The sequence below is a fragment of the Miniopterus schreibersii genome (genome assembly GCF_964146895.1).
Source record: "Miniopterus schreibersii genome assembly, chromosome: 9".
Lineage (NCBI taxonomy): Eukaryota > Metazoa > Chordata > Mammalia > Chiroptera > Miniopteridae > Miniopterus > Miniopterus schreibersii.
Window position 1 is genome coordinate 82,637,974 of NC_138118.1, and position 24,513 is coordinate 82,662,486.

Genomic DNA, 24,513 nt, shown 5'->3' on the forward strand with positions numbered 1-24,513 from the left:
GGATCGGCAAAAAGACAGGGGCGTTTAGTAGGTGCAGGTTTCCAGTTATAACACAAGTCACAGGATATGATGCACACCATGGGAAATGTAGTCAACAATATCACGAGAGCTTTTATAGTGACCGAAGGTTACTAGCCTTGGTGTGGTGGTCGCTTTGTAGGGCATGTGAGTGTCTAATCAGTATGCTTACACCTAAAACTAATATAATATTTTAGGTCAGCTATACTTTAATTTAAATACATAGAGAGTCAATATGTGCCATCTATTCAGAGTGAAGATTATAAAAGTCTTAGGAAAATACATTCTTTGGAGAGCATGTTTTTCTTTGCCTTTACCAGGACACGAAGATTAGAAATTGGGTGGCCAGAGTCTCTGTGGCTTCCACCATCTGACACTGGTGGCTGCAGAAAAATCAGAGTGAGTGCTCGATGTCTGCACTTTCAAGAGCTTGGGGATTGCTTCGGTTACAACCCATCACCTGGGGAGTAAACACTGCCCCTCAGAAGGGCTGCACGGTGTTGCCCGGAGAGTAAGAGGATCCTAAGTTATGTGGTCTCGACATCTCCTATCAGAGTAGCTCATCTAAAAGAAACAGAATATAAAAATATATTTTTTGCATAAAGCATCACCCATCGGACAAGGCAAAGGTCTCCAGCAGGGATACTGGACACACCTTCTCCTTGAAGGATTGCCACTGAATCATAACATTTTCTTTTTAAAGGCCTTGCTCTTACCTCGGTTTTCTTTTACGCACTACAGTGCATTTTCATAATCCAAGGAGGCGTCTGAGCTCTGAAGAAACATAAGTTCTCCTTTCCGGGAGCAATAACGTGCCTTCCGGCTCCACAGTGAATATCACTCATCCAGAACCTTCGTGGGGCCCCAGAGCTACTATTGCATCAATAAACTATTTTTTATGATACTGTGGGAACAATGCTAAGCCAAGGGTAATAAAACCCCCAGCAAGGAATTCGTGTTGCTCGGAGGCCTATCTTTTAAAGCAGAGTGTCCCACAAGGAGGCTGCGGTCCCAGGTGGGAGACGGAAGATCCCGGGGGGCTTGCGGGGCAGCCAGCTCCGCACTCAGGGCCTCGGCTCAGAGCTGAATTCCCCGTGACCTCCACGGACCTCGGCGGACGCGGCTCCCGTCCAATCTAATCCTTCGTGCCTCCCGTCTTCTATAAAACCCTCGTGTCTTCACCTGACTTCCCCCCGCCTCCCGGGCTCTCTGCTTGTGTGACACACGCTCAGCCGGGCCCAAGCTGAGCAAGGGCCCAGTGTGTTCGGAATGTATTAAAAAACAAAAGAGAGGTTTCATTTTTTCTCTGTTTTATTTCGTGCCTGGGCTGTTTTGCACGAGGAAGCGCAGATGCTCCCACTGGGCTGCGGGCGTGTGTTTGGGTGTCGGTCCCCGAGGGGCCCGTCCATGCTACAGGAAAAGACCACGAGCTGGTTCACCCCGAGGACCTGCGGCTGCTGGGGACCGGGCAGTGCGAGCGTATTTGCCAAACAGCTCTGCCTCCGCCACTCGTCAGCCTCCGAATAAACGACCGTGGTCCGCGCCTTCTAATTCTGGGTCGGCGCTGGGCGCACGGAATCGGCGTCTTCATGGCATGTGTCCCTCAGCCGCCGACCTGCTACGAGCCACGGTGTCGCGGCAGCTCCGAGGCTCAGAGGCTGCCTGCATGTAACATTTAATAGATGAATTACCTCGATCGAATTCACCCAGATGCGTCGCATTTTTAAAGCACAATTGAACAGAAACCCATTTTCAAACTTGGGAGACATGGCAATCCTCAAATGCCTTTGCCTGAGACAACAGCCGGCTTTATAGTCAAGGTGGAAAGTCCTAACTTACTGTTGGGAGTGGCATCTGTTAACCGCCGCTGATAAAGTAACGATAAAAACAGAAAAAGGGGAGAAAAGTTTGAACTGAAAATATGAGAAAAAAAAAGGTTTGAACTGAGACTATCATGGAAAAGTAACTCGAATGGGGGGACGCAGAGATTTTGTTGGGGGGTCCCGTGCTGTGGATGTTGGCACACACCCGAGAGAAACAGACGCCTCCTCTCGCTGACCAAAGCTTGACGCTTGGCCCCCCACCCCAATGGACTGGGCAATGAGAGCCTCGTGGTGTGGACCCTGAGGTCGCAGTCACCACGCAGGCGTGAGAGCCTAACCCTTGGCAAGCCCCCGCGGGCAGGGCCTCTGACGCGCGGGGAGCTCGAGCCGTGCGCTTCCGACGCTGATGTGAAACGTTCCCGGAGCGCAAGGGGCACCCCTCGTGCCTAAATCGCTGGTGCACGGGCCCGGCTGGTGCCCAGCCTGCCTTTCTCCTGGGAGCTGGGAACTGGGGACACGCCTGAGCAGCCCCAGCAAGCACCCCGGCCCGGGCCTCCCCCGGGCCTCCCTGGAGGATGGGTGCCCACACGGTGCCCGCCGCGGGGGCCGCGCCTCGTCCTGGGCCCCTGGGGGAGGTCCCCGGGAAACTGGCCCCCGGCTGCCTCCGAGGCCATGAACTCCTGCCTTTGTTCATTCCCCTTCTGCCGTAATAATTCTTAGCTGTGAGCACAACTAAAAGTATGACATGGCCCCGCCAAGCGTCTCTTCCAGGCCACTCTGGGCCTGCCTCTCGCAGCGCTGAGAGCCCAGGGACGGCTGCCGGCATGGGGGCCACCTCTTCGGTCACAACCAGCACTGCTCTGACCTTGGCACTTGCCAAAACACGCCAACGACTTACATGGTGGACCAGGGGAATGAGTAAGCAAACAGGGACTCCTTTCTTCACCAAAGTGAACCCGAAAGGCAACACAGGCACCACCTTGTTGCTTGTTTGTACTCAGAAGCTCAAGTGGTATTTTTTGGTTTTTTTTTTACATCTCCAGAATCCTTGAGGAACGCGTTCCCGAGGTGTGTTTTAATCGGAAAGCAGTGTAAGCCGCCTTGTAATGAGCATTATTAGACGTCGTTAAACTCCTTTCCAGAGAACACTCCTGGGCGAAGCAGGCTTTCTAAATGGGAGTAAGCTCTGTGACTGGACTAATGAAAAATATCTTAAAGAAAAGAAAAATGTTAGAAAATATAACTAAGCACATAAATCACAATACGTATCTTTGTCAAGAAAAGTAGGCATTTTATACCTATTCCCCATGACTGGAGAAAGTTCTAGAATGCGTTTTTCTCTATTTTTGTTGCTAAATTCTCTCCAGTTCACTCTCTTGCCAACAGATGGTTCTAATTTCCATGTTATGATTTTATCATCTTTAGCCCAAGCAAAGTAGGAAAACAGGAAGCAAGGAAGTTATTTTTGTACATCCCCGACCCACCCCTTCCCTCCCTCTCCAGGCCCTCCCCAGGTGCACGAGCCTCAGCTGGTCTGCTGCTTCCCAGCCAGCTCAGAGGATGCGCGAAAATTCATCTCGCCGAGATGCAATGGCCCTGGGCCGCCTCTAAAGGGACTGACTCCCACTTAAACCAGCTTGAAATGTTTCAGATTAAGATTGCTGTTTCAGTAGATGACTGGATAAAGAAGCTGTGGTACCCAGTGGAATACTACGCAGCTGTGAAAAAGAAGGATCCTTTACCCTTTGGGACAGCATGGAGGGGCCTGGGGACGATCGTGCTGAGTGAAATAAGCCAGGCAGAGAAAGGCAAGTATCCCATGATCTTACTCATATGTGGAATCTAATGAACAAAATAAACTGACAAACAAAATAAATCCAGAGACACGGAAACATGGAACAGACTGAGGAATCTCAGAGGGAAGGGGTAGATCGGGAAGAGATTAACCAAAGAGCATATATGCATCTATGCACAACCCGTGGACACAGACAATAGTGAGGTGAAGGCCTGGGGAGGGGGGTTAATGGGGGGGGGAGAGGGATATCTGTAATACTTTCAACAATAAAGATAATTTTTTTAAAAAAAAGACTGTTGTTTTCTGGTGGAATTTCCAGTCACCAAGCCAGGATGAGGGCTCTTCGAAAGAGTTGTTGTGATGCCCATTACTGCGCCCCAGCGACCCCACCCTAACTGCTGCGTTCTGCTAAAATTTACCCGTGAGCATCCTGTCCCCCCAGAGGCCTTTCCTACAGGGACTGTAACCACATTACCACCCATTCATTCCAACCTCCCAAGTCCACCTACATACATTAAAGTCCACTTTACTTAACAGAATCGAGCCTGTTAATTGCGGAATGCAGGGACCGGGTGCTGTGCCAAGCCGCTCTGGAATCTTGAACTTTGGCCGTTCAAGAGCGGCAATTTAACAGTCAATAAGGGTTTATGAATGTTAACCACATTAACACGGCGCTCCTGTTGGCCCCCTACCTTTAATGAGTATTCTTTATTTTCTACAAGACTGATCATTATAATTATTTATGCCTCAATTAGTCAGATAAAGCAAATTGCTTTTGTTCTCATAGGCTGTGTGCGCGATTCAGCCAGCGTCTCCCATCTATCACGCTCCCGGTGTCGAGTTACGAAATAAAATGCAGCCACGTTTTATATGCCACGGTCTCCTGAAATCCTATTTACTTTCTAAAGTTTCCTGTTTAACATTTTTCTCAAGGTTTTTCTCCTGGCATCGCCATCTTGTGAAAAGCCCACTATTTTGAAAGCCACGAATTTAGTGTTCTTCCAGGTCTTTTGCTAACTCCCTGGCATAATCTTAATAAAACAGAAGATGTCAGCAATGCCTGACATGTGATCAGTATCCAGCACACACCTGAAACCCACCCGCTCAGTGAGACACAACAAGGTTGAAGGAGATCCTGTCCCTGGCCAAATGTTTATAATATTGAAAGGACCCTATTTTTTTTAAATATAGGATTAAAGATGTAATTATGCAATTGTTACTTTTATTTCAGAAAAAAAAGATCAATATTGCCATTTCTGATCACTAGGAGGCAGCGTACTGAAAATGATGACTTACCGGAATCTAAAAAGGCGGAATCTGTCTTCTGGAATGGTTCTTGACACGGGCGGGGGAGCAGCGAGCCGAGTGACCGAGAGGCTCCGTGGGTCCCCGAGGCGCCGTCAGTGCCACGGAAACGAGCGGGACCTGCGGCCGCCGCCCAGGCGAGCAGCCGCCTGATGACCGTCCACCCGCCGGGAGCTCCGCCGGCCGCGAGCAAGCTCAGGCGAGACGGATGCGATGCTTCGCCGGCGGCAAATCTCGTGGACGGCTCGATGCTTTATCTAATCCCAAATATCATAAACTTTACACCAACGATAAAGTTACAATCTCTTGAAATTTAGTGCACGAACGAAATTCATCGTTTCATTTCACAGAGCCGCTGGCGAGCCTGGTGAGGGAATACAAGGCTTTCAGGACGCAGGGCCCTGGCCTAGAGCTGGGAGATTATCAGAGGGGAGATTTGGAGGAAACGCTGTAACGGTGTGGCTGGGGCATTGAAAGCCAAGAGTTCACAGCCCCCTCCCTGCACACACACACACACACCCCATTTCTCCAAAGTGAAAATTTGGTTTTTTGAAGGAAAACCCTTCTCAAGTAGCCTCTGGGATTTATATTTGGTAACAGCAGTATAGTTGAAATTATACTTAAATGGGCTTTGAAAGCATAACCTTCCAGGCTTTTGGTCTTGCGCTTCTAAGACCTCAAGGTTGGACGTGTCATTGGGAGTCACCTGGCCCAAACGCTCACCTTGCGTCTGGCTTCACCTGGCGTCTTCGCTGACACCGGCCAACCAAGCAGAACATGTGTAGCTACCAGTGTCCCCCTTGCAAAGAAGCTGGGGTTTCTCAGGAAGGGTCCATGAGAATTTAGTATGGTTGTGAAAACAGAAGCTGGTAAGCAAAAATAAATCGGGAATTGGTCATGCTCAAGGTTATTAATCTCGGCCTCAGAGGTACACTATGAAAAATAAGGCAAGAAAGGAAAATTTTTTATATTATTGATTGGTTTTAGGGAGGGAGAGGAAGGAGGGAGAGAAACGTGGATTTGCTGTTCCACTTTTTCATGCGTTCAGTGGTTGTTTCCCGACCGGAGATGAACCATCGACCTTGGCACATCGAGGACGACACTCTAACCAACTGAACCACCCAGCCCAGGGCTTTAGAAAGGAAATTTGTTTTTGACTAGACACATTCAAGCTTCTTTTCATTCTTTTTTATAAGTCGGCGCATCAGTATTTTATTCTGTCCTTGTATCAAATTGCTATCTGTGGCTCTTTGTGGATTTGTCTTGGGCTCTCGATCGTGTTATTGACACGTGTGCACTATGAATATTCCACAGAAGAAACTCCACAGAAGAAACCTCCTATTTCCTTTTTTGTCTGGGTCATTTTTATATAGCGATTTTTAGACCCAAATTTAATATTCTCTGGTACCTAATTCAATTTGCACTGGCAGCTTTTTATAGACTGCCTGAGTCAACGTCTCTGATCCACCCGGCTCTCACAGGGCTCCATTTCCCAAAAACCAGAGACGGGAAAAAGCCACCTGAAACAGCGATGGCCGTGACTCCAGATGGGGCTGAAGAGAACTGCAGGACTCTGTGTATTAAATGTTTCCAGGGGCAGAGCACACATGCCATAGATCAGTTCAAAGGTGTGTGAGATGCACAAAAACCGTGCTCCAGGAACCCGCTAGGAACCTGCGGTTTCATTATTAACCACAGAGCCTCCTTTGACATTGAAACCGAAGCATAACATGCAATTGTTCAAGCAAATGTATGTAACGCAGACACCCACAGGCGCATGCACGTGTACCCCGTAAATACTGTGAAGAATAAAGCTGTCACTGAACTGTGTTTCCCGTCGCTGAAAGGGTGGGGTGTCATAACCAGCTTCCACCGCAGCTTCCCTTCAGGGCTCGATCATCAAGGTCTCCAGCGGACCAAGCTAATAGAAGTACATCTTCTTTAATGCACAGATTAGTCCTAGATTACATTTATATTAAAGCAATGTGTTTCCTTCCAAAAATTATTAATCAGATTTGCTTACCATAGATAAAAGCCATTCTAATTATTTTCCAGAGGTACAGTCAGTAAGATGTTCGGGGGGGCTGTCTCATCATTGGGGTAAAAACTGCTTAAGCTGAGAGAAAGGCATCCTTGATAACTCCAATCACATAATTTATGCTTAACATTTAGTAGTTGCTATGGAGACTTCAGGATCGGCTCCATCTGTTAAATATAGGGGTCTTTTGCTTGTCTCTCATTTGCATTTTTAAGACCCACTGTCCATCATCGCTTCTCCATGAGTACCTTCGGCAACGGTAACTTTCAGGTGCTTTATCTGATGTCTTTTGGAAGCAGTCCTCACTCTGGGTCTAGCAAAACCAATTTTACATCACATGCATTTTCTAAATTACCATGAGAAAGGTTTATATTTTTATTTCTTTTTTTAAAAAAACAGTAGGTTATTTACAACATTAACGAAAGTGCAGCATTACTATTCACCAGAGGTCCAATAATTTAATTTTCATTCCAATCCTGTTGTAAATACTGTACCAGGCAGACACATTGATAAAGTAGAAAGATCGCCGTGCTTGGAGACAGGTGACATCATCTCTATTTTCTTTCCACCAATTGCGAGTAGATGTGCTTGGAACCATCTGTGAGCATCTGTCGATTCGGTGACAGAAAGGGGCTGGGGCTCACTGTACCAAACCCACAATCACTTTGAGCATGGCCAGCGGAGGGCATGAGAGCACTCACCTTAGGTTCGGGCAGAAAGAAGTTGGGGTGAATATTTATTTAATAAGGAAAAGGAAGGAAGCCAGGGGACCACTCCGGGGCCCCCACGGCGAGCTCCCCAGGACCTGGCTGCAGTAACGTGCGGTCCTGAGACAGGCTCCCCGAGATTCTGCGTCTGCACACAGTGGTTTTACTTTATCCTGGTGACGTTAAACACTAAAATAATGGGCTGTCTTGCTGAGTTTTGAAATGCTTTCTATGTCTGTCCTACAGAAACGGGCAACGAGAGGTCTTTAAGCAAAGCACACACCCTCTCAATTAAAAAATAATAGTAACAGAAATGGCAGATGCCTGAGAGTCTCAACGATGTGACATTAACGCTTAAGAAAAGTTGCAGCAGACTTTGCAGGCTCCTTAGTGACGATCTTGCTCCCACCTTAGAACTGAACTGGCCGCGTGTTTGGGATTTCGCAGCGGGAAGATGTGTCTTTGTTGGGTGAGGCTGTTGGGAGAAATGATGGTTCATCCTAATGATCCTTCTGCTCTTCTGGTCCCTGGAGGCCGTTTCTCGGGTGAAGAAGACGCGCTTTCCCGGGGCGTCCGCGTAACCCGCCCCCACCCGGTGACTGGGCCTGGGGCCCCCCTTGCACACCTGCTGGGTAACCCGACATCGTTTCTCATGTATTTAGGGACGTGGGGTGGGGACAGGTCAGGACACTAGTTGTTTTCATTAATGTGAAGAGCTGAAGTTTGCACACACTGGTCTGTAGGCTTTCAAGCACCTACTAAATATCTGTGAGAGGTTTATACGGGTGTTATTGATTTTTAGTTTATCGCTTTCATCAGTTTCATCTCTCTCTCTCGTAATCAGAATTTTCCTTTCCAGCACACACACATATATCCAAGTTCATCAGAGCCCATTTCTCCAGCAGATTTTAATAAGATAATATTAATATTTAATGATGCTGTTTTAATATTATCTTATATTCAGTAACGAAATCTGTATGATAGAGGAAGACAACAGTGCAAATCCCATGGAGATTAGGAGGCAAATATACATAAAAAATATCTATGCAAAAATGCAATATAATAAAAATGTACATATACAACATACAAATGTAAATATATAAATTACATGACATATATACAAAAAATTAAAACAATGTTATGTGAAATGTAGTATAAGAAGAATTTAAATGTACAACATGGGAAACATTTTTGAGACTTGGCAACCATCACATTTTAGGGATATTGAGAGAATTTTACCTGAATGTGCAGAGGACTGCTAACATTTGTTGGGTTCTTTCCACAGGCATGATCTCATATTCTTGCCTTAGAGCACACTTTAATTTAACATGGATATCCTGAGTTAACAGAAACTAAGCTTGAAGGAGACAGAGAGATTTCATCATAAGTTGAAGCCAGGATTCCAAATTAAAAGAAATATTAACGGGAGTTATCCAGACAGAACAAAGTGACTGGGAAAGGAAGCCTCAAAGCATGAAAGAGTGAAGAACAGAAAGACATCATCAAGCTAAAAAGCTTCTATAAAGCAAAGGAAACCATCCACAACATGAAAAGGCAACGCACAAAATGGAAGAAAATATTTACAAACTGTATATCTGATAAGGGGTTACTATCTAAATATATATGAATAACTCATACAACTACTTTAAAAATGGCCAGAGGAGCTGAATAAACTTTTTTTCCCAAAGAAGACATAAAAATGACTACTAGACACATGAAAAGATCTTCGGCATCATGAATCGTCAGGTGCCTCATCAAAACCACAAGGAGCTGTCACCTCACCCCTGTTAGGATGCCCGTCGCCAAGAAGACAGGAGATGGGCGTTGGTGAGCGTGGAGAAAACAGGCAATTTCCTCTCTCCTGCTTTATTTTTTGGTGCTACTGGAAATCATGTAGTTCCAGTTGTCATTGCTGATAAACAGAAATAGGACAGCTTTTTATACACCCGTCCTCTAACTTGTGACCTGACTAAACTCGTGAATTCTTAGAGATCGCTTTGCAGATGCTTTGGGGTTTATGCAGCGGAGAGTCATATCCTCTGACTCGAGGGTAGTTGTGTGTTGTTTTTTTCCGTATGGCTATCCTGGTTCCCCTGAAGAGACAATTGGAATAATTTTTTGTCTGTTTCCAGCATTCCCATTTCATTCTTTCTTGTGGTTTCCACTTTTCGGCTGGAACGAGCTGTTCAATCAAACATTTTCCGTAAGGGCCTGTATCTGGCAGCTCCGACGCCTCCCCTCCCAGCCTGGCTCTGAGGGCGTTTGCTCTCTCCGACTGTGCTGTTTCTAGCCTGTTTGTCTGCTTCACATTCCCTGTTGACAGGCACCGTGGGCAGTGCTCAGGTAGGTCCCTGTGATGCTCCAGGGGAGCGGCCGTTCCCTGCTTGGGGCTGTGCTCCCCGGATTCCTGTCAGTCTGCCCAGGAGCTGGGCTGGGCTCAAAGTCTCTCGTTGCTGTGGCTTCTTCAGGCTCCAGAGGCTTCCAGTCCCTGCGGAGATGGTGTCTGTGGTCTGAGCAGACTTGCGAGGGGGGTTCCGAGGTGTTTACTCCAGGCTTGGGGTTGGGTCATCGCTGGAGGAGATTGATTCCTTGCTGCTCCCCCATGCTTTCTACTCAGTTGTGGGGCAGGAGGGGGAACCTCCTCTGACGTTCTGATTGAGCCTCGGGGATGGGCAGGCACTTACTGTACATGGATTCACTGTGTTTAGTGCCAAGAGAAAAAACAGGATTTAGAAAAACAGAACTCTGAATCATGTTGGTATTTTCCTAGAAAACAAACACACGTCATTCAGTTATTAGGAAATTTTAAAATAGATTTTAAATCGAGCCTCTCTTCAAGGGCATGGTGGACAATTTAGAGTTCTCTACATCCGTGCCCAGGCTGTGCATCGCACATGCAAATAAATACACAAGGAGCCGCTGACCTGTGCATTTAGGTGTCCCGGTCATCGTTGCTAATGTGGCCAAATAAAATGTAATTTTAATCATATCTGTCAGCATAAAAGCCAACTCTCTCTCTTTCAAATTTGGGACAAGACAATTGTACCACTTGGACTCGTTTTCTGCTCCTAACATGTATCAGTGTTTTCAGAACGTCAGGCAGCGGTGTTGCTGCCAGGGGAGCAGTCATCGCCACTATTTTTAAACGTTTTGTAAAACGGAAGCGAGAACATTGCTTTTCCCTTCAGCAAGCCACCGAGAGGAACGAAGTCCTAACGGGTGTTTGCAAAGCAAACTTTGCCACCATCATGAGTGTGACGAATGGCGCTTCCGTCCCACGGCCGATGAGAGGCCAGGGAGAGTGAGCCACCGCGGGACAGCCGGGCCCCAGGGTGCTGTTTCATGCTCCGAAACGCACCACCTCTAACCTCGCCTGGAAGGGCGGGTTCCCTCCGCGTTAGGGCCCGACGCCCTGGGGAAACGTCACACCCCGTCCCTCCCTGGCTGCTGGGGCGAGGCCAGGGAGGCTTCTCCACTTGATCGAACACCCTCCTGGGGGTCCTTATGAGCTAAGGAGGCAGATTCGGGGCGTCCTGGGGACTCATCTCTCCCATGGTTGTGGTAGGTTAGCAGAAAGCTGGCCGGGCGGATCCCAAGTAATTCAAAAGAACGTGCAGGTACCAGCCGCTGGGTGTGCGAGGCCCCTCCAACAAGGTCCCCTCCTGGCCAGGGGCCTTCCTGGTTACATGGTCACCTAGATGTCCCTGTGCATTCCCCCGTAATCCTGACGAACACAGACAGTGTGGAGTCTTCCCAAGGGGACGTTGGCCAACGTGCTTGCCCACCATCTACCTGACCCTAAAGCTGGGGTGTTGAGAGATCAAAGGATTGAGGGCGCTCGATTACTGCTCTACCTGTTAGGTCTCCCTTATTTTTACCTGCTCCACCTGCTGTGTGTTCCTGACCCGTGAACTTAACAATGAACCCAGTTAATAAGCCCACCTTCCATGTGTCTGTGTAAAATACACGTGTGTGTTGAACGTATTGAATACTCATTTTACGTGTGATTAAAAAGTCATCTTTTGCTCGTTTCTATTATGTTCTAAAGCACAGAACACGGGTCAGCCAATATGTGAGCGGTTTAGTTTATATTCACCTGGATCCAAGGTGATTCACTGAGAAAACCGTCATAATCACGTGGCTCGTTTCCTGAGACACTGACGCTCTTACACAGTTAGGAACAGCGTGACGCCACCCTTTGAATCTTAGTGTCTTTATTGAAAAACAATGCTCATGATTCTCGATTTCTGTCTGGCTTCCTTCCCATAACAATAAATACATTAACCGGTTTTTTAAATAAAGAGAAAACTAGTTGACACAGAGCCTGGCATAGAGCAACACCTTCATGATGGCAGCTCCCGTCTTCCGTTCTTTATGGTTGCTCCCTCCTGTAGGATATTTGTTCATAGCAATCAAAGTACTTCCGAGGACTGAGCTTAAAGGTGTTTGCAGTGACCCCCGTCCCTAATAAAAACATTCGCTTCGGATGGTCTCCTCTGCCTGCAGACATGCTCCCCCGCCGGCCCGCAGGCTCGCAGCAATCCCGGGACCCGCAGGGGCTGAGCGATTTAAACCTTTACCTATTGTCTGGCTGGGACTGAGTCGCGTTTTTCACCGGTGCCCAAACGTGCGCCACTGGAACGCGGTGGAAACTCGCTTCCATCCATCCCGGCCGATTGGGAAGCACCAGCCCTCGCCACGGCTTGTGTTTCTTTTCCACTTAGCCGGGGACTACATTACAGCGGGGTGGAAAGGCCTCATTTTTAATCAACGCTGTCAGCCTCCTCAAGGGCTCTTAAGACTCTATTTTCTCAAAGTCAAAATGCCCAGAGTGATTAGAGAGCAGGCAAGTCCCCACCCGCTCTCAGGAGCGCTTTCCCGGCGTGGACCCAGCTTCCCGACCCCTGGGCCTGACCCTGGTCTCCCAGAGGTGTGAAGTGGGTGTTTTTGGGCAGAATGGTTCTTAAAAGCCTGGGTTTCAAAAGTTGAAGATGAGCGCAGAGGGAGTTATTGCCACAGCTGCGAGTAGATTTTAGTGTCAGGAAACCCTGCAGGATCCTAGCTGCCGCCTAAACCACCTGGGCGACTGCACAGCAGTGACTCACAGGTGTGAGGCCGCCATCCCTTGATTTCTAGAGAGGGATCGATGGCACCTGCTGCCGAGGGATGTGTGACTCACCCATGGTCAGTCCCTCGCGTCTGAGTCAGGATGTTGTATTTTCTTCTCTGAGTTTTCCAATAAGCCAAAGGGCAGAAACAAAACCTAGAAATGAGGGGTCCCCCCAGATAGCCCGTCATCATCTTACGGCGAGGCTCCAACACAGTCAGACCAACGTACATAATCGGAGTGGACGGTTTTTCAACCCCCGAGTGAAATTCTGAAGGTCCAGACAAAGTGCTGTGCATATCGGAGGAAAGCATATAATATGTAAGAAAGAGACAAAGAAAGTATTAAGTCGGAGTGGTCCTGGCAGAGAGAAAACACTCAGCCTCCATCATTAGCATCTTCATAAGGACTAACGGTGCTGCCTCTATGGAGCGGAAACAGGGGCGTCAGAGAACACAAAGGGGCCCCTGGAAATTAAAACCATGAGAGCAGAAATAAAAAGCTCGGTGAGGGAGCTCCCCTCGGTCTCCAAGGAGGCAGAGTGGGGAAGAGAGAAAATAATAAAGTAGGTGCCCAAGAGGTTGCGCGTCTGAATAATAAGAATTCTGCAGCAACAATAGCAGAAGCGAGCTAACTGAGGATCTCATTAACGAAGCAATTCCAGGGAGTCGCTATTAACAATTAAGAGGCCCCTACGTCCTTGTAAATCGAAACGGATCCGCCGCAAAGTGCGTCGCTGGGAAATTCCAGAGCAATTATAACCAGGAGAGGCCTCCACACGCTTCCAGACGCACAGCGTCCTCATCTTACGGTGAAGCCCAAACCCAATCTGACCAACGTGCATAATCTGAGCTGACGATTTTTCATCCAGACAGACAGAGACAGAGACAGAGACAGAGACAGAGAGACAGAGAGACAGAGAGAGAGGCCGGGGTGGGACGGGGACCCTGTCGCCTCTCCCGGGCAGATACAAACGCAACACTGGAAATAAGACAATAAAATTCCTCCCTGAAAATTTTGAGGGAACATAACATTCAACCCAGAGTGATGTCTCTAGTCAATGATTAAAGACTATGGTGGTAAAATATTTTCAGATATTCAAAGGCCCCAGACCCGACGTCCTTCGCGCCCTGTCTGAAGAAGGGGGCCGTGTGCTGACAAGCCGAGAGCGGGAATCGAGGACAGGCCTGCACGAGGCCCGGGAAGCAGTCGGCCCGGTTCAGGGAAGAGGCACGAGGACTCCCCGGGGACTGGGCGCCTGGGACGCGGGCGACGGCTTGGCCCCCGCACGGTGGGACCTGAGACGGGGGCGGAGGCGCGTCAGCCGGGTGACAGACGATTCTTTACTGTTCGTACTGAAGTTGACGATCACAGGCCGCAACCCGCCGAGGCCCTTGCTGCCTCCAGAAGCCGCCTCGTGTCCCTTGAAACCAGCGGCTCGCATGCGCCTGGAACACCACAAGGTCGTTCTGTTTCTAGCTGACGGTGATTTAAGTAGGTTTGTGACGTTTACATCATTGGCCTTCTCTCGCTCAACATTTTACACGTGGCTGTTATGCACTCAGTGGCTTTGGTTTTCCCTTGTTTGTTTGTTTGTTTGTTGCTATTTCCGCTCATGCTGTGTGTGTGTTTTAATTTTTATTGAATTTATCGGGGTGACACTGGTTAATAAAACCTTACAGGTTTCAGGTGTACAGTCCTAGCACACGGCACCTGTGTATTGTCTGCGTGCTCACTACCTAAAGCCAAGTCTCTCCATCACCACTTACACCCCCGTTTCCCTCTCCTACCCCCAGCCCCCTTCCCTCTTGGAATCACCAGATGCTGTCTGTGTCTATGAGGGGTTTTTGTGTGGTTTTTGTTGGGTTTTTTTGCTTAGTTCCTTTGCCACGAGTGAGCCTTTCGCACAAGCATCTTCCTGTCGTCAAGCCCCGACTCCAGTGTCCAGTGGTTGAGCGGCACCGTGTCGCTCCCTTGGGGGGTGTACGTGTGTTTGCGTGATTTCCCCCCAGTTTTAAGATACAGGGAAATTGCTTAAACACTGTGTGACAGAGAATTTTTAAGCATACTCTTTAAAGTATCTTGTTTTTATATCAAGAAAAGTAAGTACCAGAAGTCAAAACAAAATATCAAGCAGTTAATTATGTTAGAAAAATGTCAACTTAAGCCTTTAGCTAGCACATGGTATAGTCATGCAAAAATTAGATTTCTCTAGGGAAAAGATAGCTATATATTTATATACTTGATGTAGAGGACAGTATGTAAAGGAAAATGCTTTAAAATTATTTACCAAGAAAATGACTGATAATATGTGGCCAGGTAAATTCAGTAAGAACACACACTTTTTGTAACAAAAACTATCTTAATTTTTACCTGTAAGTCTTGCCATATTTAGAAGCATTCAGTCGAAATAAGAGAAAAAGTCGCTCTGAGAAGTGATGACAGATAAACGCGGCCATAGTCTTATTTAACACCACGTTGACAAAGAAACAGCCGGTCATGCCCCCTTCCTTAACTGCCCCTCGCGTCCGCCTGGAGTCTATGCTCCAGTAAAAAGCACTTGAATTAATTGCACATTTCATTTACTTATGCACACATCGCTATGGTTTATGGGGAGAGAAAGAAGAAAACAGAAGACAGAACCTTGCTCACGTGCTCTGAAACTGGTTCGAAAATCTCTATAGTAGAAATTACTGAGTTATCTGTCCGTGAGATAAAATACCTTTCAAAAAGCATACTAAAAATAAATTAATCTCTAGTAAATACCTGAAAAAACACCAATTACAGTATCGATAGGAAGCCATTCTCAATATAAATTTAACATAATTTTCTCAAACACTCAAAATGAATCAGGGACAAAAGCATAGGACAACCATTACAAAACTCGAAGTAAATAACTATTTTATATTAATTTGTACCTAAGTTGCAAAGATTTGGGTTTAGCATTTTTAAAATGATGTGCATAAAATGCGTCATATGTTTGTTACACATGTTTAAGCCTTCTGTCAGTGAGCGCACGCATGTGCACACACACACACACACACACGCACAGACACCGACACCCCGCTGGCCTCCGGGCAGGCAGGCGGCCCGGGCAGGAGGCGCAGCTGGGGAGCGCAGGGGACGCGTGGAGCGGGAACCCTTCCCGCTTCCCTGCGCTGCACGGGGCGCCCTTCCCTGCAACACAGCATCGACCGGGGGAATCCGAATGGCTGGTCTTCTCCGGCGCCCACCAGGCAGGCCTAAAATAGCAGCCCCCCGCTGCGTACTTTACCTCGGCTACGTCAAGAGGTAAGTGATACGATTCCAGGAAATGCCAGATCGTATCCTCATTACCCTAATGGTGTGTGGTTATCATTATTGTTATTATTAATTATAAGGTAATATTATTTTTTCCCAGGCAGGCTGAAAAATACTGTCTCCTACATGTTCATTACCCAGGAATGGCCCCTAGAGAGCAGGGATGCACGGTCTTCTCCCCTCTCTTTCCCTTTTCCATGATCATGGTGGGAGGAATATTTACACCCCTCGGAGCGTGGTAGGAAGAGCAGTGTCCATGTTGAGTCGATGTTGAGACCACCTTTAGAGCAGAAATGTAAACTCGATGAATAGTTTCTTTTTGGAATATTTCTCCAAATAAAATCGCATTGTATTTTTGAGGCTTCCTTTGATTTGCCGACACTGAGAAATGGGAATATCTCTGAGCACTTCGGCACAAGCAGCGTGAAGCTGTGGATCTTTATGGTAAATGACTACAAACCCAGCCGTGGAGCAACATGCACGCAACAGCTCAGTGTTACAGATGCTGGTTAGCCCAGGGCGGCTGTGCATTTGAAAGTGCTTCCTGAAAGCCTTTATCTCAACTTTAAAAAAAAAAAGTTTGCTTTAATTACTATTTCTCCTTTATTGAAATTGGAAAAATCTATAGAAATTTATAAAAAGAAAGTTTATATTGCACATGAAAAGGAAGAGATTTTATCTTTGCTCTTTCCTGACAAGTAATATTTTTTTAAATTGTAAGATAATTCATAAGATGCCAAATTTTTATTGTAAAATAAAATTGGTGTTATGTAAAAAATTTCAGAGAGCTGAAAGTCTAAACTATAATAATCCAACCTCCCGGAGATAATTAATGGAAGCATTTTATTTTGTTAGAAACAAATGTACCTTCTCTCGCAATATTATCTAGAAGTAGAGACTCTTCAGACTTATTGCCTTGGCACATTCACGAGGTTTCTTTTCCTCACAATTTATTATCACATTATTTCTTGGAAATATTAGTCTTTAAAAAATTAGCTATTCTCTGAGATATTAGACATCCATTAACTCACTCTCTGCCCCTGCCCCAGAAGAGACCAATGCTTTGGGGGAGGAGAGTTATTAGAGCAGACACTCGGAGGTTGGACTTTATAACCTATGTTTCTATGGGAAGCTTATATGTCCCAGATTAAAAAGAAACATGATTTTTATGGTAATACCATCTCTTCTCTTTCCTTTTTAAAGACAAATGGCATTTTCAAAGTTATAAATGCAGTTGGAGGCACTCTTGGGGATATTTGACTTGCTGGCACTAACAGACTAAATAAATTAACCAAAGCAACCCTTCCACTGAGGAAACTAGGGGGGAAGTAGGAGCAAAATATTTTAAAAGTAAATATACATTGATAAATAAACAGGATTGTAGGGGTTATTTGTACAAGGAAGGGTTACTAAGTGAAGAGAGTGACCTTAGGTAGTTAGTTCCTTAACTAGAGCTTGATAGCTGAGGCTGGAGGGGAGGCCTGAGGAGCTCTGAGCTCGGAGATTCGGAATTGGAGTCCAGGCCTTCATAGGAGGGATCCTGATGAACACCCCTCACTTCGCGCTGTGACCTTAAAGAATTGTACCCGAGGGGAAACCTCATTGGCAGTAGAGACATTGTCAAGGGGATTATAATAGCTCAGTTTTAAATTATTTTAGCCCCAAAAGTGAAATTGGCTGAGTTAGCCTCAGGTTGTTAGTATTAAGTCCCCAGGCAAAGGCCGGTGGAAATGTTCTCTGCAGAATAACAACCTCTTAGACCTCATATTTTTTCTATGAACACATTTGAAAAGACAATGTTCTGCACACCATCAAAAATTACTAGACACATGTGGAGACAAGATGACATTAAAAAACAACAACGTAAGCAATAGAAAAATAGAAACAGACCCATCGGAGCACCCAGTATTGAAGTCACCAGGCGCAGACGTTAATTCGACAGGACTGGATGCGTGCCGTCCTTCCCCTGCACTGATTAGGGCAGCAAGGAGGAGAGGGAGCGGGAGGGGATCCAGACAACATCTTCAACAGAACTAAGTGACGGTGTTTTCCCAAAGACATCAGATTATGAGGCGGAGGGACCAAACCATCAAATATCATTGCTAAATATTATTTACTCTCCAAAGGAAGGACCAACACTTTCATGGAAGTGCTCAACAGATACATCCGTAATAACAGCTGAAATTCAGAGGAGCTTTAGAACTGAAAACAAGAAGCTGATGTTAAAAGCATTGTGAAGGGGGGAAATGTAGAGTCTGCAGGGAGAAGGAACCTCATATATGTACTTAGAGTCCCACAGGGAGAGAGGTGTGAGTGGCTGGGAACTTTCAGAAACCAGTGGGAGATACTGAGTCACGGCTTCCAGAGGGAGAGCACGACAACCTGAGCCAGAGACATAAAAATAAATCCACACCAAGGGCCCGTGGAAAGTACAGATGAGAGAGGGAGGCGGGGGGAAGGAGATCAATTACCTCTAGAAGAAGATAGAAAGAAGACTGACATCCCAATTTTCCAACAAGCAAGCCCGGAAGATAATGATAGTTAGAAAAAAAAATAACTGCCAGTGTAGAATTCAAGCCAGAAGAAAAATTTTTCAGACAAACAAAATGTGAGAAAATCTTCAACCCACAGATCTGGCCTAACGAAAACACTAAAGGGGCCTTTTTCTTGCAGAAGAAAAATGATCTTAGATGGAAGTTTCAAGTGGGAAGGAACAAAAAGCAATGAAGTACATCATTATCCGCGGTCCCATCTTCCTCCAATTTGAACCCTGCGCCTCCTGTTCCAGTCCTCACGCCGGCGTTCCTCCCGGCGGCCGGTCCCAGAATTCTCAAAAGCGGGACATCGGGCCTCCTCATTTCCTCCACCTGAGAAAACCCTCATTTATTTTTTTTATTTTTTTATTTTTTTGCTCTGAGTCATGAGAATTGTCACAACCCGTATGGCTACAGGAGGCGGCGATATTCTATTAATAGGATCAGCACAGTCAATGACCGTGATCCCTTCGTCTCCCAAGCCCTTGCTCTCCGCTGCTGCAGCTGCGAGTCGGGTGTGACCGATGTCCCTGTTTCCCCGGGGACTGCAGCAGGCGGCCAAAGGTGGGGGCTCCCAAGCCTGCGTGGGGTGCGGTGCACAGTCAGACTGGGAAGTGCAGGGGCTGGATTTCTAACCCGCTGTCCGCTGGGAGCAGCCGGCTGCCGGAGTGTCCCCAGGACCCGCAGAGCAACCCAATTCCACGTCAAATGTGGCCCTGTAGTCGCTGGAGACTCGCACCTCTTCTGAAATTACTCGGGGAGCTGTCGCTGCAAACGCACAGGCACGTCAGGAGCCCGCGAGCGTCTACTTACTTCTTGCACGTAGAATTTTTCATCAAATATGTGACTAAACGGCCTTGAAGACGGGTTTCCCTCTAAGTGAGAGCTGGATCGGTTGTACCATTTACAGTGAACTTGGCGGCTTTGAGGAATAATGCTTTTGTTAACGGATCTACGGGAGATGCATGATTATCTTACAGTTCACCCCGGGGGCAAGAGAGGAACAATCACAGAAAGGAACCGTGACGCGTCCAACACGATTTTAATTTCACTGCTCCGTGGTTTTCCCGCTTCCGACAGACAGGCGAGGGGTCCGCCACCGAGGGCGCCCCAAGGCTGCCTCCAGCAAAGGGCACCGTCCAACAAACAAACGTCTCTCAGGTTGACCCGCGTGGCTGATGTTTTCTTCCCAAAGTAAGAACCGTCCACGAGGACGCGATCCGTTGATCCTTCGGCTCTGCTGATAAGACTCTATCATCGGAGGGACGTAACGGCCGTGAAAACTCCAGGCGGCTACCTCTCCGCCCCGGGGCTCGCTCTGGCCCATGCGCAGCTGGCCCGGCTCGGCTTCCCTCCCTCCTGGGGGAGTCGTGTCTGTCGGGCTGCGTTCAGGTGCCTGGACCGTCACACGCTTTGTCCCGTCACAGAAGCTCCCGGCCCCTGAGTGAGCACAAGACAGAGACAGGGACGCAGGGCTGGCCTGTTGGACGTACCAGGGGCGCCCAAGGCACAGGGTCACATCCGAAGACCAATATGAAGACCAATCTGAATGCAAGCGTTTTCAGACTTAATGAAAATTTTATTTATCTATTTACATTTTATTATTTTTTAATGTATTGGGGTGACGCTGGTTAATAGAATTACCTAGGTTTCGGGTGCACGATTCTACAATGCGTCATCCGTATAGAGTATTGTGTGTTCACCGCCCAAGTCAAGCCTCCTTCCATCACCTCTTACCCCCCGTTTCCCTTCTTCTACCCCCCCCCTCCGGCCATCACCACACTGTGGTGTGTCCACGAGTCTTTTTTCCCTTTGCTTCACCCCTTCACCTTCTCACCCAGGCCCCGCTCTGTCTTCTCTGGCAGCTGGCCGTCTGTTCTCTGTATCCGTGAGTCTGTCTCCACTTAAGACCAACCAAAATATATACATTGCAGCCGTGACGAAAGTTTTAAATACACAGTGGCCCGTGTTTTTCACAGCACCCATGGGACGTTTATAGCGCTTTTTCTCAGGGCCTGCAAGACTCGGTTTCCTCGGGGCCGGGAAATGTCGACTCTGCACTTGCATGTAGCCGGCTTATGACTCCCCAGTGATGCAACCTCGAGGTGACCATGGACTAAGGCTGCGGGGCCCTTCGGGGAGCTTTCCTGCGCACGGGCCTGTGTGAGCGGACGCGGTTCGGCTCCCGCGGCCCAGCCCTGCCTCCCGGCCTGGCTCCTGACGCGCAGGCCTGCGGGGAACGCACACTCCTGCCCGGGCCGCGAACTGATCGAAACCGACACCCCTGCGGTGCTGCCTGAATGACCGGCGGCCCGCTGAGCCCCATTCCTGTCTACATTCTGCCTATTATTCAGACACCGAGAGAGAGAAACGCCCGTGCGGGGAGGGCTTCGGGTTCCTGGAGGCGCCGCCGAGGCTGGGTTTGGCGCCGTGCCCTCACCTGGCGCAGAGGAGCGCAGGCCATCCCGGGTCCCATAAAGCGCGTGTTTATCTGGGGACGCTGTTCCCGGGCTGCTAGTATATCACGGCTCGCCTCCCTCGGGGGGACTCTGGGGAGTCACTTCCCTTCAGGGCTCTGTGTTCCTTTCCTGAGAAAACGGTGTGTTCTGCGCGGGAGGACATTTTTCATTTTCTGCCCCGCCGCCAACCGTTATTTAAGGCCCTGCGATGGGTTCCCCTGGCTCTCCCTTCCCCTCCCGTGGGCCGTCTGCCCCCCAGCCCCCGGGGCGCGGGGCGTCGCTGAGAATTACCCCGCGCCTTTCTCTCCTTCCACGCGCAGACGGGCAGGTAGAATCCGTCACCACCCTCCTTACCGGCCGGAATAAACGAGCGAGCGGGATGCGGGGTCACACTCGGTAATCACGCGGAGCTGCCGCAGTTAAGCCCGACTCAGATTCTAAAAAAGTAGCCCCTGATGGTACTTCTGCCTCGGAGCGGCCGAAGGAGTGGCGTCAGCGGCATCCGGTGGAGGCCGGGGCGCCTAGGAAAGTGCAGCCCCTTCTGAGGCCTCGGACGGGGCGTCACCGTTTAAGCCGCTCAGTCTCTCCCAGGGGCAGCTGATCCTCTGGCCATTCTTTCCCAGTTGTGTTTCTTCCTCAAGCTTCTTCTTGCTTTCGCGTCTATGGTTTGTCCGCGTTTTCTGAGCCTTCCCTCTTCAACCTTGACGGCGTTGCTGGCGGTCTCTGCTTGTTTATATTTTATTTTAGATTATTTGTCTTTCACCTCTGCAGGTTATTTTGTGTGTTTTTTAATGTCTTCCATTTCTCAAGTTATTACAAGGTATAGATCCCCCCAAAATGATCAGATATGCAAAGAACAAGGGCAATAAGCTGCGATCAATGAGAAGAGATTCTGATCAATCTGTTGCAGGCCTCGGTGCCTCTGGATGTAGCTTGTCGGTCAGTTTAAACTTATGAGCACATCCGCACAACCCACGGACGCAGAGAGCGGCGCAGTGACGGCCTGGGGGGCGGGAGGGGGCAGGGATCAATGGAGGAAAAGGGGGGGCATCTGTAGTACTTTCAACAACAAAAATAAATTAAAAAGAGAGATTTTGAAAAGACAGAGGTAATAACACCAGCAAACAAGGACATTAAATCCCTTTATAATATGTTCTCTATATTAGAGAAGGCGAAGAAAAGCATGATTATTAATTTGTCTTTAAACAGTTCATGGGCCTCTTTACATTCCTTTTTTCCTGGACATACAATGCATTGGCCTCGAGTTTGGGCTACCGTGTTTTTAAGAGTCTAGGTTCTAAGTTTTATGGGTTCAAACGCTGTGGATATTTTTCCTCGGACGGCAGCTAATTTTGCCCAGTGTTTCTGAGATTGTTTTAGGCTCTGGCAGGGACGGTCTAAGGGGGCTCGACTTGGAATTACTCAGTTTAGCCCCCGGGTGTTCTGAGTGTCAGTCTTAGTCTGGACTTCTCCGAGGTTTCCCACTTTCAATATTTGTGTTTATCTTACAGATGCCCTTGGCTGGTCTCTTCCAGCTCCCAAAACACCCCTTCCCACGCGCCGCTAAGTATAAACCGAAGGCTTTAGGGTGAAACTACGCAGCCCTGGGCCACCCCCCGGCTGACGGCCGCAGAGCTCGGGCCTCGGCCCGCGGAGCCCGCTTCTCTGCCCCTCAGCGCGGCCGGGTCGTTCTGTTCGGGGAAATCCTTCCTGTGCTTCCGTCTGGAAGCGACTTCCAGGCCCAAAGCCACCTGGACACCTTGCTGGTTCCCCATGTCTCAGGGGCCACATTATTTAATATCTGTAAAGGCCGTTTCATATCATTTTTGTAGCTGCCTAACTTTTGAAGGCAGAACGGCTGGTCTGGTAACAGATGCTTCGTCACGGCCAGGATCAGATGCAGCGCTGTCACCTTTGAATATCAGCGTTATTTGTGACGGGCCCTAAAAGAAAAGCGTGAGGGGATGATCCCTTATCTCAGTCTCCGGAAGAGCCAACGCGACATTGCGATTATTCCTATTTAAAGATTTAATGGAATTCACTGTCGAAGTCGGAGATGTTTGAAATTTCTTGGGTACTTTTTTACCACAAATTTAATTTTCTTTAATAGAGGTGAAGTTACCACGCAACTGAATTTTTTTTTTAAATTATAAGAGTCCGAAAAAATTAAGTTTCTGCAAAAGAAAAATGTTTGCTTCAGACTTCCACAAACCCTGTATCCGAGACTTCGAAGGATTTTATATTGCGAGGCAGATATTTTATCTTCAGACAAGACATCATTTCTGTGTGAAGACAAAGGAACTCAGGCGGCCGAGGGCTGAGGGAGCCCATCACCCGCGAGCGCTTTCTAAAAAATCACTTGAAATATCTCCGCAGCTTGAGAGATGAATGAGTCTTTCGGATCAGGGTTTTTATAAAGAGGCGATACAGGAGGAATGCGAGAGAAGCTTCAACAAAACTGGACGCAATGGAGCAAACTACTTGTAAGTTTAAAGAAAAAACTATAAAATGACAATTAAGAGCCTGTTTATTCTCATTTATTATTAATAGTTACTGAAGCTGAATCGATGATTGAATCTCAGGTTGGGCCTAAAAGTGAATGAGACAAACCTAAGCCACGTGAGCTGCTGAAAGGCGTAAATAAGAGAGACGGGCAGAGACGGGCGGGACCAAGTGACGCGATTTCGTCTCGGGTCAGCCGCAGTGGCAGCTGGTTCACATCCCGTCTCCTCACCAGGAGGGAGCCGGAGCCGACGCAGGGGCTCCGCGCGACGCTGGGCGCCGGCCTGTCCCTCTCCCCGCGCCTGGAGGCTGAATCCCCTGCGATGACCACGCTCGACGAGCGGCTCACTCCCGTGGCCAGGAGGGGCCGCCGGGGCCCAGACACGCGCCCGCGCCCAGGAAGCAGCCCCTTCGCAAGGTGTTGAAGGCGGCCTGGCCCCCAGCCCGGGCCCCACGCTGACACCCAGGACTCAGCCCGGGCCCCACGCTGACACCCAGGACTCAGCCCGGGCCCCACGCTGACACCCAGGACTCAGCCCGGGCCCCACGCTTACGCCCAGGACTCAGCCCGGGCCACACGCTGACGCCCAGGACTCAGCCCGGGCCACACGCTTACGCCCAGGACTCAGCCCGGGCCCCACGCTGACGCCCAGGACTCAGCCCGGGCCACACGCTGACGCCCAGGACTCCGCGGCGTCCGTGATCCCGCCTTGGGGGGAGGCGGTGCAGCCGGTTCGAGTCACAGGGAACCTTTGCCTGGCAGGAAAGATCATCCAAAAGGAGGGAGAGGCGGCTGAAAACCAAAAACATAACAAAACCAGCAAAAAAAGACAAGAGAAACAAACAAAACCCCATTGTAATCATGTGTATTTCTTCTATGTCTACTTGTGCATTTCAAGCTGTAAATGCATGTAAAGAATGGCAT